Raw genomic sequence first — 17,677 nt, 5'->3', positions numbered from 1 at the left:
GGTAACTTACACATGAGATTGAGGCTCTATTAAAAGGTGCAAGTTGGCTTCCTCTATCCTCCTCTTCTGTGTGCCATTCCCCTTTGGTTCACAACTCAGAACACATAAAGGGCAGATGCAGGGATGCGGACAGCAGAGATTCTAGTTTACATTGCCATGATCTGAAGCAGTCAGTGCTTAGCCCAAGCAAGGTCTATCTATGTGCTCAGGCTTCAATCCAGGTTGTGTTGGCAAGAAGGGGTTTTTGTCCTGTATCAGCACTCAGTGACCCAGGCTAGAAAAGGTTTCATTACAACAGAGAGAAGAGCATGTACCAGGTAGTGAACCCTTTGAAGGCTTCCCAGCGCTCTGCACATTTCACTGGACAAAATAAGCCACAGGGCAGTGCTTAACCTCAAACTATAGGAGAGCAGTCTACCACCATAAGGCTGGTAAGTAGACAACTAGGAATATCTGGTAAGCAAGAGTAGTGATCACCACAGAGATGAACCTTCATTTTTCAGATACTGCAGTCTATGGAAGGAGCAAGTTACTGGTGCTCTGCCTCAAAACAACCCATTTTCTGCCCTCTCATGTTCAGCCAGCTGTCACGCAATAGGAGAATGGGTGGGGGAAGGGGGCACTGTAGTTAGTGACTGTGCTGAAGTGGAAGTCAGAAGGCGTTCACTAAGCCGTGCGATGATTTGTAAATGGAGACTAGGTAGAGCAGATAAAATACCATTTTCATTTCTTTGACTTTTTATTCTACTTCCTGGAAGAAGGAAAAGAGTAATGTCCTTAATATTATTTTCCATGTATCTGTTGAACTTTTTATTGAAGTTACCTTTTTTAAAAGATATTATTTACTTATTTGAGAGGTGGAGAGAGAGAGAGAGAGCATGCACAAGAAAGCACGAGTAGGGGGTGGGAGTGGGAGAGGCAGAGGAAGAAGGAGAGGGACAAGCAGAACCCCTGCTGAGTGTGGAGCCTGAAGCTGCCTGATGCCAGGACCCTGAGATCATGACTCGAGCCAAAGTTGGAGGCTTAACTGACTGAGCCATTCAGGCACTCCAAAGCTCTCTTAATTGAGTTTCTGAGAACTCCTTTGTATTCTTTGTTCCCTTGTATGTGCTGTATCTGGTCTTGTTTTATAGATGCAGTACAGTCTCTTAGTTTTCTTAAGATGTTAATTCTGATGCTGTTCTCATGTGTTTACACATGATGCTGTTTTCATGTGTTTACTTTCTCACCACAGTGTTCCTTTCCCTTCTTTGTTTCTTATTTGACTCTATTTTGTTTTGTTCTGGCTCTACCTTTCATAGCAGAGGCTGTCCTCTAATACCTGGTCTTTCTTAGCTATTAAATGAACCAGATTGGGAACCATGAATATAGCTTCTTAATCTGTGAGTCTCACTGTAGGGTTGCTGCTATGGGATCGTTCGTCTGGCTGCAGGAATCTCCAAATGCCTCTATCCATGGTTTGGAGGTTCTTAACTTACTTTCTGCCATAGTAGTCTGGTGAGGCCTGTGGCCCTATTTCAAAATGTTTTTAAATGCATGAAACCAATTATAAGAAAGTTTTAAAAGTTAAATTTGTGATACAATATGTGCTTATGGCAATATTGTGACACAATAACAGTAATGCACCATATTGTAAACTTCTAATTACTGTTGAAGTAATGATGAGTGCAAATACTGTTTCAGGATTTAAGCAATGAGTAACTGATAAAAAATTACGATGGTTCCTATTGATGACAAGGTTACAGGTATTGCTAATAATAGTTTGTTACCTACATTCAAAAATAAGAGAGAGATGCTAATTTTCAAAGCTTAGTGAAAAAAATGAATTATTTTTCTCATTCAAGTTCATAGACCCTCTTTTAAAAATCCTATCATAGGTCTATACTTTTGGATGGATCAACTTTCCTCCAGAAGGCAGCTCACCAATCTCTAAACTCAAGTGTGTATGCTTGACTGCTGGCCTTTCCAGAGCCATGCAGGGAATAAATCTCTCTTCAGTGGGAAGACTTTTGCATAATCCCTCAGATTTCAGCATCATAACTCACCCCCCAGCCTCAACTCTTCTTGCTGTCTCCATATCCAAAGGCTCCCTGATATCAGAGACTACCTCTCCAAAAACAGACCTCAGGTTTTCTCTTGATGGAGCAGGGTAGAGAGGAAAGATGGGAAATCTAACTTCTCTTTTAAAGATGTTCAGTCCACACTCCACTTTTCAACCCCATTTTTTTGCACATCTGCCTGGCAAGCACCAGTTCCTACAGTCTCTGAGGATTTTCATAGTTTTATATGAAAATGACTGGCTTTCTGGCTTGCTGCCTCAACAGACTCAGACGACTGCATTCTCCAGTCTAAAGGAGTTAAGAGTGGTTAAACTATTTCCCAGATTTCAAAATGTTACTTTTGTTGGCTGCTGTCTTCTTTTTGTCCTTGTGATTTTTTTTTTTCCTCTTAATACCTTTACTGTCATTGCTTTGTGAAGCTTCAGGAGGAAGTTCAGATAGACATTTGCATTCAGCCTATGCTGTTTAACTAGAGCTTTGATGCATTCATAAATTCATAAGTAGCACTTTATTATGTCTGGGATTCACATCTTTTTTTCTGTTCATAATAGCGTATCTCCTTCTCTCTGATTTAACATAAAAGTAAGTGAGACAACAAGGTTGATATGCAATGCCACTTTAGAAAGACATCTATTATGTGTTTTAAGGAAATCGTTTCTTAAAAGAAATTTTCTTAAACTCTCCCTAATTGCTTTTAGCATCTCTGCTTAGAACACTAGACCGAGTTTCTCAAAGTCAACAACCAGGGATGTGGGCAGTGTTTCCTTCTGCTGCAATGGTACAAGTGGAGCAGTTCCTATGAGTATAACCTACCACAGGTAGCAGCTGAATTCTTGGTCAATATAAAAACAATTCCTCAAAGTCACTGGCGAGAAACCAAAAGCAGGCATAAATTGGAAGAAAGCCAAGACCTGGAAGAAGAAAATGGGACTGGATGAGTTTCCTGTTGATCAGACTTTCCCCCACCATCAGATTAAGCAGATTCACTAGTCTTAGAATAGAAATCCTTTGAGTCTACTGGTTTTAAGAATAAGAGGACAGAGATTAGGACTGTCAAAGTAGATGGAAAATGAAGGAAGAAATCAGGAAAAGGAGAAACTCTGGGGCAAGGGGGAGGGGTAACATCAAATTGTGCACATAGATTCTAGGAAAATCTCATTATGGCCTCTGAGGTATGCATGCATGTAACAAACTGTGAGCCGCTTTGAGGCTAAAAGAATTGAATAGAGATTTTAGCAGCCACCCACTGCAGAGGTGATAAAGACAGGGACTTGATAAAACAAACAAACAAACAAACAAACAAAACAACAAATACAAAAACAAACAAATTGAGGAAATAACAGATTTCAATACAAACCATGTATTTTTTACAATGTCCATGACACATCTCAAATTATAAGATACATAATCAAGAGGAAAAGCAATTGAAGAAACCGATCTTGAGGTGAACCAGATGCCAGAATTAGAAAACAAGAATTTTAATTTAGCTGTTACAAGTATGCTCAAGGGTAAAAGGAAAATATATTTATGATAATAAAAAAGCCAATTAGAAATTCTAGAAATGAAAAATACAATGTCTGAGAGAAAAATGTCATTGGATAATCTTAACACTATGTTGGAAATAAAAGAAGAGTCAGTGACTTGAAGATCACTCAATCAAAATTATGCAATGTGGAGAACAAAGGGAAAAATGGTAGAAAAAAAGGAGTCTCAATGATTAGTAGAACTATATCAAAAGAGCAAATACATATGAAGTTGTAGAAGAAGGTAGGAGAACTGGTAAAACATGAAGGAAGAATGGACAAAAAAGTTTCCAAAATTTTATAGATTCAAAAAACTCTGAGAACCCTATATGATATAAATAGAAGAAAAAAAAAACTTGGAAAGGTGACAATTAAACTAATGAAAACAAAAAATAAAGAAAATCTTGAACATTTCCAGAGGGGGAAAAAATATTACATATATAGGGCAAAAAATACAAGTTTCCAGTGACTTAGCAGAAACACTGGAGGCCAAAATATAGTAGAATGGCATCTTTAACATGCCAAATGAAAACACAAACTGCTAACCCAGCATTTTCCATGGAGCAAAAGTAACTTTCAGGAATAAAGGTGAAATGAAGGCATTTTCAGATGAACAAAAACAAAGATACTTCTCCAGCAGAATTTCCCTTCAAGAAAAGCTAAAGAAAGTTCTTGAAGCCCAAGAGAAATGATTCTAAGTAAAAATTCAGATCTTAATTTAAAAAGATATTTATAGGGGTACCTGAGTGTTTCAGTTGGTTAAGCATCTGACTCTTGATTTTAACTCGGGTCATGATCTCAAGAGTCATGAGATCAAGCCTTACATCTGGTGCTATGCTGGTGTGACACCTCCTTCAGACTCTTCCTCTCCCTCTGTCCCTCCATGCCCTGCTCATACTCTCTTTCTCTCTCTCTCAAAAAGAAAAAAAAAAAAGAAAGAAAGAAAGAAAGAAAAAAGAAAAAGAAAATCATGACCATACACAGTGTACACAGTGAAAAATCATTACATGTATAGCTTATGTAATAAACATGAAAACTACTGCATAAATTACAGGGAGTAAAAAGACCTAGAGGATTGAACTAAAAAACAAAACAAAAAGATTGCGAAGGTATTACATTTTATGACAACATTAGCTTTCTGAAAAATTAAGAATTTTTATTGTAATCTGTAGAGTGTTCCTAAGTAATAGTACAAAGTGGAAAGCAAAAAAAGCCAAATAGATAATTAAAATGGAATTCCAAAACAATTTCAATGAACTCAAAATAATAGGAGAGGAGGGACAGAGGAACATAAGACAAATGAGATAAACAGAAAACACATAGTAAGTAGACAGATCTAAATCTAACCACATCAGCAGTTAAATTAATTAGAAATTAAGTAGTTCAATGAAGAGGCAAGAACTGTCAGAATAGATTAAAAGGCATGAATCATATGATGTCTACCTGGAAGGTACTTTAAATAGAAAAATTCAGTTAGATGTACTCTAAATTCAAAAACTCACTTAAAGGCAGGGAAGACAATATATAAATATTTTCATAATGCTAAAAGTTCAATTCATCAGGAAGTCTTAATATTCAGAAATGCATTTGCACTTAGAGACAAAAATTTCAAGATCCATGAGGCAAAAGATGGTAGTTAAAGAGAGGAACAGACAAATCCACAATTACAGTTAGAATTTTAACAATACTTAACAGCAATTAATAGAACAACAACAACAAAAAGTCAGAAAGGATACAGATCTCCTAAAAGCACTATCAATTACATTGCATAATTGACATTTCTAGAACACTACACCTAACAAGTGCAGAAGACACCTTCTTTTCAAGAACACATGGACCATCCACCAAAACAGGCCATATGCTCAGCCAAACACAAATCTTATTAAACTTCGAAATTTGAAATATTCCAGAGTATGTTCTTAACCAAAATAGAACTAAGTTAGAAATCAATAATAAAACAATATTAAGAAAATCCCCAAGTATCTGGAATTCAAGAAACACACTTTTATGTAATTGATGAGTCAAAAGTATTCACAAATGAAATTAGAATAAACTTTCATGTCAATGATTACAAAAGGTCACCATAACATGTATGGGGGGATATAACTATACAGTGGTTAGAGGAAAACTGATACTTTTAAAATGGCTAGATTAGAAAAGAAGTAAGCTATAGCATCAATGATCTAAGCTTCCAACTCAAGAAGCTAGGGAAAAAAGAACAGCACAAACTTAAAAAGGAGATGACTAAGATCAGAAATTAGTGAGTTAGAACACAAGAGAGAATCTCAACAAAGCCCAAAGGATGGGGGAGGGACAAAAAAAAAAAACAAGGACTGAACGTTTATGTGGACACTAGGCAAGGATACTTAATGAGATTCAGACCATTGTTCCTCAGATCCTCGAGTCACATTGTCCAGAAAAAGAAAGCTGCCCTTTGCATTTCCTGCTGGCTCAGTTCCCTATCTCAAAGCCTTTCTGCAGAGCCTCTGCCAGGATCTGATCTAAGCCCACCAGGGTAGGGACTGTGTGGATCTCAGGATCTAAGAGATGTGGCTGTCAAGAAACATGTTGAAAGATCACCCCTGCAAACCCGTCTTCAAAAATTTTTTTTTTTCTTTGAAAATACCAATAAAATTGAAAAACCCCTAGATGAGATAGGCTGATTTTAAAAAGAAAGAAAGAGAAGAATACAAATTAGCAATATCTAGAATAAAAGAATGTTTATCACTAAAAATCCTACAGATATTAAAGGATAATCAGGGAATATTATGAATTTAATAAAATTAAATTTGAAGACTTAGGTGAAATGAATTTTTTAAAATACGTAAGTGGAAATAGAAAATTAAATAGTCCCATAACTATTAAAAATTAAAATTAAGGTCATTATTAAAAATATTCCCTAAAATAGAACCTTAGATGACTTCACTGATGAATTCCATCCAGCCTTTAAAGAAGAAATAAGTCAATCTCACACAAATTCTTTTGGTAAAGAGAGATGGAAAGAACCTGTCCTCAGCTGTTATAAGAGACCAGTATAATGTTGAGCACAAAACTAGACATTTACAAGGAAATGAAATTACAGACCAATTTCCCTTATGAGTGTAGATGCAAAGATCCATAACAAAATCTTTACTAAATTAAAGTTGGGAATATACAAAGAATAAAAAATCATGACCCAGGAGGGATTCTCTCAGTAATGTAAGGGTAGTTTAAAATTTGAAATCCGTATCATTTGCATTACAAGAAAACTAAACAAACAATCATTTCAATAGATGTAAAAAAAGTATCTGCTGAAATTCAACGCAGTTACTAGGAACAAAAGACAATTTCCTCAATCTGACAAAGAGGATCGATGAAAAAAGTTTCAGTTGTAATACTTAATGGATGCTTCCCTCTAAGTTCTGGAGCAAGGCAAAGATGTAGTAACTTCTATTTGATATTTCCCAGGCAATAAGGTAAGAAAAAGAAAAGGCATATACAGATCATAAAGGGAGAAGTATAACTTTCTCTGTTTGCATATGATAATTTTTTACATAGCAAATCTGGGGAGCCTCGGTGGCTCGGTGGGTTAAGCATTTGCCTTGGACTCAGGTCATAACTGGGGGGAGGGGTCCTGGGATCAAGCCTTCCTTAAGCTCCTCGCTCAGTGGGAACTCTGCTTCTCCCTACCTCTCTGTTCCCCCCACCCCTGCTCTTGCTGTATTTAATAAATAAAATCTTTAAAAAGAAAAGAAAAGAAAATCCTAACTGCTGTATAAAGTAACTACCAGAGGTACAAAGTGAATTTAATAAGGTCATATACAGGATTTATATACATACACTAATTATATTTTTATATTCAGCAAACAGAAAACAAATTTAAGAAGAATTCCGAATATTTGAGTGTTAAGAAACAATTTACTACTTAGGAGTATATATAACACAGGCAAGGCCTGAATCATGTCTACCTCTATTTCCATAGTGATTAGCAGAGTTCCTGACAAATAACATTAAAAGAAATTACAATATAAAAATAACATATTTAATAAAATAAAATTCAATATTTAATAAATGTTTGCTATAACAGAGATTTAAACTAGTGTATTAAAATATTAGAACTTCTTTTCTCCCTCCTCTATCTGTTATGGAATAAGTGTACCAAGATCTTAAAGGATGGCACTCCTATGTCAGGGTCTACATTCTTTTCCTTCCCCACTTGGACCTGAACTACTTTTGCATTCCAGCGCAAGTATGTGTACTGAAGTTGTGGTTATCACCTCTACTCATATACCATTGGCTGTAAGTTAGTCACATGGTCACACATGTGCAAAGAAGGCTGGGAGATGTAGTGTTTATCCTGGGCAGATAATGTGCTATATGAAAATTACATTACTATAGAAAAAGAGAGATTGGATATTAGAAGACAATTGGTGATTTCTGGCACACCAGTCCTATTTAATTACAATATTTTATTGTTCTTCCAGCTCAAACATTCTGAAATCATCAATGAGTTTAGAACTCACTTCTAGTAACTCACCCCTACAATACAAAAAAGTTTCTATTCAGCTGCTGTGCTTATTTAACTGAATTACATGCAAATTATCACTTTTAATCATCAATATCCTAAAATGCACTTATGAGACCCAATGGTAAATGCAGAACACTTAGAAAACTGAAAACCTACACTGACCAGGATTTATGAATTACAGGTTAAAACAGAAATCACCAAGTAAGATTTATGCCTGATCAAATTATAGATTTTAGCATACTGACTCATAAATCAGTCCCTTGAATCCCAAGGGCAATAAAAGGATTTATAAATCAAAACTTATTTAGGATTTATTAGCTGAATGTCTATCATAAGAATGCAATGTTTATAAATCTTTTTTGACTTAGAGAACTAACTTTATAAGCTCTTTGTAGTCAGAGTCCTTCTTTAATGACACTTTTGATGGGTATATATTGTGATGTATGCTGGCAATACTCTGGAGTCATTGATTAATGACAGTGTCTGAAGGAAAGATCATTTTATTAAAATTGCTTAACATTTAAATACACTTTGAAGGTTAATCTTATAATCAAAACATAGCATCTATTTATATATTTTAATATTAATATTATAGAGATATGGTTTAAATACTTAGAGAATAAATTATAATTCGAGTTAAAATGACATGAAAATAATTTAGCTAAATGGCAAAACCATTCAGAACACATTAAATGTTTCAGAAAACATTTAAAGCAACAGTTCTGTACTATAAATCCTGGTCTGTGTTTAATTCCTAATTTGGCAAATAATTCTACGTTAAAATTGTTGATTTTATTACAGGAAAGAAATTTATACTATTTCAAAATATTTTACTATTTTCTTATTTCTGTTCTGTTTTCTCATTTATCACATCCTGTTTAGGGTCTCCAGATTTGCCTTCCACCTGGTGAAATGATATTCTTTTAAAATATTCACATAGCTGGAGCACCTGGATGGCTCAGTCAGTTAAGCTTCCAACTCTTAATTTCAGCTCAGGTCATGATCTCCAGGGTCATGAGGTTGAGCTCAGTGTTGGGCTCCCTTAGCGCAGTCTGCTTGTTCTTCCGCTGCTCCTCCCCATGCTTGCCCTCTCTCTCGCTCTGTCTCCAATGAATAAATAAAATCTTAAAAAAAATTAAAAACACATTCACATAGCTGATTTCTTCATTTGGTTTTATTTCTCTGCCCAAATATCACATTCCCAGGGCACCTTATCTGTTCATCCCCAACTATCTAATGTAAAGTATCACCCAAATCACTCTCTGTTATGCTCATTCATTCATTCATTCATTTATTCATTGAAAGATACCAAGAAGCAACTGAAAGTGTAATTCCAAGATAGCAAAGTTAATGAGTGGTAACATGCAAAGAGTTGCAGGGTGTAGTTTCCACCGTCTGGTTAACTCAATACTCTTAATGAAGTTAAAGATGGTTTACCTTATCCACTTTTCAATAATGAATTCTTAAACAGATAATTGAAAGTACTTAAACAGGTGCAGACATTAGGTGTTTTCTTAGGTTGGACATGGCCCTTGCTACCTTCATATATTAGAGATTTTTAAAACAGTCAAAATATTGGGGCGCCTGGGAGGCTCAGTGGGTTAAAGCCTCTGCCTTTGGCTCAGGTCATGATCCCAGGGTCCTGGGATCGAGCCCCGCATTGGGCTCTCTGTGAGGCAGGGAGCCTGCTTCCTCCTCTCTCTCTGTCTGTCTCTCTGCCTACTTGTGATCTCTGTCTGTCAAATAAATAAATAAATAAATAATCTAAAAAAAAAAAAAAAACAGTCAAAATATCTTACCTTGCAAGTGTTACAAAATGTACCCTCTTAGATGCAGTGGAAGGGCCCATGCAATAAAAATAAAGCTTCACTAATGCCACAATAGATTCTATGGAGCTTAGAGAGAGGTGGGTACATCAGCCCTGATAATGGATGCTCTGGAAAAAAGTTGCCCAGCTCAAGGAGGAAGCTCACTGTGGCTGGAGGCTGCCTCAGAGGGTATTAAAAAGGCACAAAAACAATCAGGAAGAAATGCCAGCTTCCCAGCACTGAGACAATGCAGATGGCAGTGCAATCTGCCAGAAGTGGAGAGCTGAGCAAGGCTGAGGGTACGTTTTTCTGATTAGGGAGCCCCGAGCACAGCTACTTATTTTTATGTTTCTTAAAATTGAGCGAGAAAGGGTCCAGCCTGGACAGCATTTAAGCTAAGGGTTTTATCCTTTCCTGGGGAAGACTGCACTTATATTCCCACTTTTTGGATTCCCTTTGCTGAGGAAAAATGTTTGAACCAACACAGCTTCTATTCCCCGTTTTGCCCATCATCTGTGAGATAACTGATAGTTATGGAGAATAGATGGTAGCTAGAAATTACTGAGCCCTAGCTGTTGTTCTCAGTGGTTCATAAATTAATATTAATTTATTCTTTGTAGCCACCCATGGGCCAGGTTCTAATGTAATCACCATTTTACAACCCTACTTTTGGTAGAGGTAAAAGATTTATAAATATGACTGTTGTGGACCTAGAAGTCTAAGAAGGCATTGATTATCCTTCTATTCAATTACTTTGATCAAACACCAACGAATTTTTATAGCCTTTTTTTCACTCCTCCTGAATGTATTTTGTATAGTGATTTGAAACAAGTCTTTATGTAAGTTTATAGAAAGGTAACGAAGTTACAGTTCATTCCATGGCAGTTTGATTCTATTTCTTAATTTGATAACTAAACAGGGTAACAGGAACCCAAAATGGAATGTATTTTGGTATAGTTAGTTGAGACCATTGTAGTCCAAAGGCTATTTGCTGGTCATTAAAAGTACAGGTTTCTGGCTTCCATTTTGGACCTACTGAACCTGAATTTCTTGATAGGTCCTGGGGAAATGTATTTTTAGCAAGCACTCCTAGGTGATTCTCATGCATACTCAAGTTTAGGAATCTCTAAACTATTGTAAATGCTGGAAAACCTCTCCTTTCCTATGAACAGACAAAATTAATGTCTGGTGTTTACAACTGTAAGACACTGAAAAGCTTGGATGTGATTTAAGAAACAAAAAAAATATGTTTTAGTTTCTTTTATGCTAATATAGGCTTAAGAGTGTTATTTGAAATAAATGATGCAGTACTGGAAAAAAAAGGACCTATAAAGTTTTGCAGATCTTTAAATCATGCTATCGATTAATTGAAACACCTGCGGTTAGTCTTCCTAATAGCATAATCTAAAAAGCGAACAGATTTTGCTGGCTTTGGATAAATCGTTTCAGGACAAGCTCTTTTCCCTCATGAACTACATTCTTTCTGCACCAGGAAAGGAACGAATTTTAGGGTCTTGCAGTTCTTTGTGAGCTCTCCTTTCTCATAAATATTTAGATTAGAAGGAAAAAGCCAAGATGATTCTTTTATTTTATTTTTTTTTAATTTGTACTTACATTTTTTTATAAATATATATATTTTTTCCAATTTATTTATTTTCAGAAAAACAGTATTCATTATTTTTTCACCACACCCAGTGCTCCATGCAAGCCGTGCCCTCTATAATACCCACCACCTGGTACCCCAACCTCCCACCCCCCCGCCACTTCAAACCCCTCAGACTGTTTTTCAGAGTCCATAGTCTCCCATGGTTCACCACCCCTTCCAATTTACCCAAACTCCCTACTCCTCTCTAACGCCCCTTGTCCTCCATGCTATTTGTTATGCTCCACAAATAAGTGAAACCATATGATAATTGACTCTCTCTGCTTGACTTATTTCACTCAGCATAATCTCTTCCAGTCCCGTCCATGTTGCTACAAAAGTTGGGTATTCATCCTTTCTGATGGAGGCATAATACTCCATAGTGTATATGGACCACATCTTCCTTATCCATTCATCCGTTGAAGGGCATCTTGGTTCTTTCCATAGTTTGGCGACTGTGGCCATTGCTGCTATAAACATTGGGGTACAGATGGCCCTTCTTTTCACGACATCTGTGTCTTTGGGGTAAATACCCAGGAGTGCAATTGCAGGGTCGTAGGGAAGCTCTATTTATAATTTCTTGAGGAATCTCCACACTGTTCTCCAAAGAGGCTGCACCAACTTGCATTCCCACCAACAGTGTAAGAGGGTTCCCCTTTCTCCACATAGACCAGTGGAACAGAGTAGAGAGCCCTGATATGGACCCTCAACTCTATGGTCAATTAATCTTTGACAAAACAGGAAAAAATATATAGTGGAAAAAAGACAGTCTCTTCAATAAATGGTGCTGGGAAAACTGGACAGCTATATGTAGAAGAATGAAACTCGACCATTCTCTTACATCGTACACAAAGATCAACTCAAAATGGATAAAAGACCTCAACGTGAGACAGGAATCCATCAGAATCTTAGAGGAGAACATAGGCAGTAATCTCTTTGATATCAGCCACAGCAACTTCTTTCAAGATACGTCTCCAAAGGCAAAGGAAACAAAAGCGAAAATAAACTTCTGGGACTTCATCAAAATCAAAAGCTTCTGCACAGCAAAGGAAACAGTCAAAAAAACAAAGAGGCAACCCACGGAATGGGAGAAGATATTTGCAAATGACAGTACAGACAAAAGGTTGATATCCAGGATCTATAATGAACTCCTCAAACTCAACCCACACGAAAGATGATTCTTTTAAATAGTTTAATGAATTTTTTTTTAAATTTATGAACCTAGCTGGGAAAGCCTGCCAGTGATTCAAGTCTTGGTTTTAATATTATATTCTTTTCCCTTCTAAAGTTCTCTTCCACATTTCATGAAACAATATATTTCCCTTAATAAACATAAGTTGAAATTTATTATTTTAGTCAGTTTTATCACAAAATTTAATTACTGACACAACTTTCTATTGTTTTTATCTTTGTCTTCGTTCTGTGTCACTTCAAAGACACACTCCTCATCCATTCTGTTAAATTAATATTTCTACCATCACTGCAACAGGTTTTTGGTGCACTAAAAAAAAAAAAAAAGCCTATGTGTGGGCCATCCACTTAAATATCTCATTTCCTAGTTGAGGTATTTATACATAAAAATGCCAGGGATTGCCAAGTTGTAGATTGTTTTAGAAGTAGAATAAACCTAAACTTCCATGGTATTACCTGCAATTCACTGACATGACTCATAATTAAAAATGAAGAAAAAAAAAGGAAAATGCAAATAATTTTATTTAACCCTCTATGTAAGTCAATATGCACACATACTGTTCTGTTGTAAGATGTTTCAACAAACAAAATTAGCTTTTGTATTTGCTCTTCATAGAAACGAAACATCACAATTTTGGGAATTTCTCCTTTTGATTGTTTTGTGTTCTTGATTGACTGACCCTTTACCGTTAGTCAATAACATTTTTCATCTCCGGTAATATTTTCTGCTCTGGGCTTTACTTTGTCTTATATTAGTGTAGCTACTCTAGCTTTCTTTTGGTTAATGTTTGTATGATATTTTTTTTTCTATCCTTTTACTTTTTTTCTTTTCATGACTTGATAGCTCTGTCCCCAGCTTTATTAAGATATAATTAATTAGAAATTATGTATATTTAAGATATAGGACTTGATTATTCAATATACACATGCATTGTAAAATAATCATGACCATCAAGGTAATCAACATACCCATCATCTCACAGTTACCTCTTTCTTTTGTGTGTGTTGAGAAAAATTTAAGATCTCTACTCTTAGTAAATTTCAATTACACAATATAGTATTGCTAACTAGAGTCACATGGTTTCACATTAAATCCCCAGAGCTTATGCATCTTATATAACTGAAACTTTGTACTTCTTTGTACCAATATCTCCCCATTTTTTCTTCCTCCCATACTTTAACCTATCAATGTCATTGTAGTTGACATGAGTATCATGTGGATAGGAAAAATTTCTGTCAGTTAAAAATAATCAATTCTCTGTCCTATAGTTGATGCATTTTGACCACTATTGTAATTACTGCTATGTTTGGTCTATCATTTATTATTTATTTTCTGTTTGTTTCCTTTGTGTTTCATTCCTTCAATTCATTCCCCTTACCTGCCTTACTTCAACTATATTGTACTGTAGGTTTTGTGGGGTTTTTTTTTTTGGGTGCTTGTATATTGGTTTTTGCTTTTCCTTTTGGTGAGTGCCCTAAGGATTACAGAACACATATTTTTCATCATTATGGAGAATCACTTTCATACTTTAGTTAGAAAGCAGAACTTCGTTGTCTTAGAGATCTCTTTACTCTCTCCCCTTTATGGAACGGTTGTGTTATGTATCATGTTTACTCCCACTGAATACCCTAACATACAATTTATATGTTCCTACAGCCAACATTATAACCTATTTTAAATAACTCAAAGGGGAAAAATAAGCTACTAATTAACCCAAGTCCATGCCAGTTTTGTACTCTTCTTTTCTTCCTGATAATTCAGATTTCCCTTTGGCATCATTTGCCTTCTCTGTGAAGAACTTCCTTTAAAAATCCTTTTAGATCGAGTCTGCTTGCTAAATATTTTCTAGTTGTTTTTTGTTGTTGTTGTTTGTTTGTTTTAATTTGAGAATGTCTTTATTTCACTGTAAATCCTAAAGGATATTTTTGCTGGTTATAGCAGCCTGGATTTCCCATTGTTTTCTTTCATCACATAAACAATGTGCCACTTCTCTGTCCTCCATGGTTTCTGATGACAAATGTGGACTCATTCAAATCATAGCTCCTCAATAGGTAATCTGTTGCTTATTTTTAGCCGCTTTCAGGATTTTTTTTCTTTAGTTCTCAATAGTTTGATTATTATGTGTCTAGGTATGGATTTCTTTAAGTTATACCTTCGGGGAGTTTATTGAACTTCTTGCATTTGGTTTCTCTCTTTTGCCAAATTTGGAAAGTTTTAAGCAATCACAGTTTCTCCTCTCTTCTGGAGCTCTGTGACATCAGTGCTGGACTTTTCCATAAGACCCTGTCCATCCTTCTTCCTCCTCCTCCTCCTCTTCTCTTCCTCTTCAATATTTTTTCTTTCTGTTGTTCAGATTGAATAATCTCTATTCCAAGTTCACTCATTCTTTTTTTCCATTCTGCTATTGAGCCCATCCAGGGAATGTTTTAAAGCTTAGCTACTGTTTATCATTCTGAAATTTGTTTAGTTCTTCATGTTGTCTGTTTCTTTTTTTCTATTTTGGTCTTTTCTTTGGTTTCAAGTAGTACCTGCCCTTACTTTTGAGGTCATTTTTCATAATAGCTGCTTTAGAAGCTCCATGAGATAATTCCAACATCTCTATTGCTTGGTGATTGTACTTGCCTTTTGAGTTGAGATTCTCTGTTTTTGTTTTTGTTTGTATGCTAGATGATTTTGAATTGTATCCTAGGCTTTGAGTATTAAGTTATAAGGTTTTTGTTTAAATGGATGGAAAATTTTGAGATTTTTGTTTTAGCAGGCAATGAACCAGGTTCAATTTAGACCACAAGTTCCAGTCAGTTCCATTTTCAAAGCCTTTACAGTCAGGTTTAGATATGAGCCATGTGTATACCACCCAACTGCCAAACTGGGAAAAGGATAGCTGCCTAACCTATATTCAGTTCTCAAATTCTATGTATACTCTTTAGGGTTGGATCCACGCACGTGCAACTTGAGATAAGCTCAGGAATTTACAACAAACCTTAGGGTCGCTTTCTTGAGTTCTTCTATCTTGAAGATCACTAGCTCTTTCGCTCTTTCTTTCTTTCTTTCTTTGTAATGCTTCATGTATTTGCATGACATCCTTGTGCAAGGGCCATGTTAATCTTCTCTATATCATTCCAATTTTAGTGTATTGCTGCTGAAGCGAGTACAAAGATCTCACTGGTACTTTCTGGTTCCATGGGGCAACACTCCTGGTTCTCTGATCAGAAAAAAATGGGTTTTATTTACTTTATTTACTCTGTTCTTTGCATACTTCAAAAATGGGCTCATAGCCAGGGTTGAATACTAGGAGGACAAAGGCAGAAAAAACACAGTGGGGATTCACCCCATCCTTCTGGCATTACATCATTCTGATCAGTAAGGAAAATTACCTAGTCTCAGAATTTTAGGCTTCTGTCATTGTCAATGCCACTGCTGCAGCAACCAAAAGAGCTAGCTACACAAGAGAACAGAGGAGAAAAAAATACCGGGGTATTTTCCCCACTGTCTTTCATCATGAAAAGACTGTGCTTATTTAGCTAGAGCTGGAGGGATTCCCCTGTATCTCTCTGTGTTCATATTCTGAAGCCTACTTATGTGTTTTGGGCTACGTTTAGTCCAGAGTGGGTAAACAGAGGGAAAAAACACTGGCAAACTCTTGGCTAGTTAGGCAGTACTTTGAATTTTGGTCTTGTTCCCCAGTCCGCTTGCTACTGTTTATTTTCCGTATACCCAAAATAACTGCTCATGCATTCCACCCAAGTTCTATAGCTGCATTCAGTGGGAGGCAGAGAGTGGAGCATACTTTCTCTTTTCTTACCCAGAACTGAATCCAATCCTCGCGATGAAAGGTAATGAGACAAAAACTATTTTGCCACAAATACTAAGCAAAATATATAGCATGTACAATAGGCTGGCTGTTTAAGAGCAACAGACTGAGTGTAAAGAAATTCATTTTAGAATCGATAGACCTCAGTGAATCCTTGCTATGATCAATGACTTTTTGTTTAGCATGCCATCTGGCATTTATTCATTACCACTGAAAATATTTTCAATCTGGTGATTGTTGCAAAATGTAGGTTATGTATAATATCATCAGAGGCAAGTCACTGCCTTTTTTATTCTTGTCTTATAAGCACTGACTTACATTGAAAGAACTGCTGATTAAGATATTTTTTTAAAAAGCCTAATCAGGGCATTTCTAAACTTTTACATGCAAAGGCACACTCCAATCTATAGAGTACTGTGATCACTCTGTTGAAATGGCCAGCAGTTAGAACACTGTTTTGTGCCTTAATTACTGACATATCATCAATGGAGATGCACCAGCCTTATGTAAAATATATATTTCTACAAAGTTGTAAGTAAAATAAATTTTGAAAGGTGAATTACTTGGAACTCTATAATGAATCATTTAGTAAAGCAAATCATTGCCCCCGTGATATTTGCTATTACATGTGTGATTTTTTTAATGAATCAAGTTTATATATTTTTATTTAGACTTGTTTAGCCCATTTTTTATTTTGTTTCTCTAATTCATAGGTCAACCTAGGGCAACATGGCAGATTTGTCTATTTAATGCACATGACTTTCTGGGCTGTAATTTGCTTTTAGCATTTGGTGGACAGCAGAACACAGTACTTAATTAGCTGCTTTTGCAGTTTTTAGACTGCAATCACATTTTTTTTAACATTTATATAATAGCATTTATTATCCCAGGCATTGTTACTGATGCTTAACTCACTTGATCCACAGTAACAAAGATAAATGCAGAGATCAATGAAATTGAGTACAAGTAATACAGAATATGCAATCACATTTGATTAAAAAGGTCGTTTATTTCACTCAAGGCTGAGGGTGCTCTCCTGAGGAGAGAAGCCTATGTTTTGGCCTAGAGGACCAGTGAGCACTCTGCACCAAAGTAGCATTTACTCTGCTGGTCCGTCATGGATTTCTGAACGAC

General features: G+C 36.0%; 1 protein-coding gene and 1 non-coding gene across 2 annotated transcripts in view; both read right to left on the bottom strand.

Moving 5' to 3' along the window:
• CYYR1 (cysteine and tyrosine rich 1) overlaps positions 1-17,677 on the bottom strand; it is a 98,295-nt gene that overhangs the window by 61,884 nt on the left and 18,734 nt on the right. The window lies entirely within an intron of this gene.
• LOC122911005 lies at positions 15,779-15,883 on the bottom strand. The gene has a single exon (XR_006385349.1). It is a non-coding gene; the product is annotated as a U6 spliceosomal RNA (small nuclear RNA).

This window comes from Neovison vison, chromosome 6, assembly GCF_020171115.1.
Source record: "Neovison vison isolate M4711 chromosome 6, ASM_NN_V1, whole genome shotgun sequence".
Taxonomy (NCBI): Eukaryota; Metazoa; Chordata; class Mammalia; order Carnivora; family Mustelidae; genus Neogale; species Neogale vison.
This window is presented reverse-complemented; position numbering and strand designations above follow the sequence as displayed.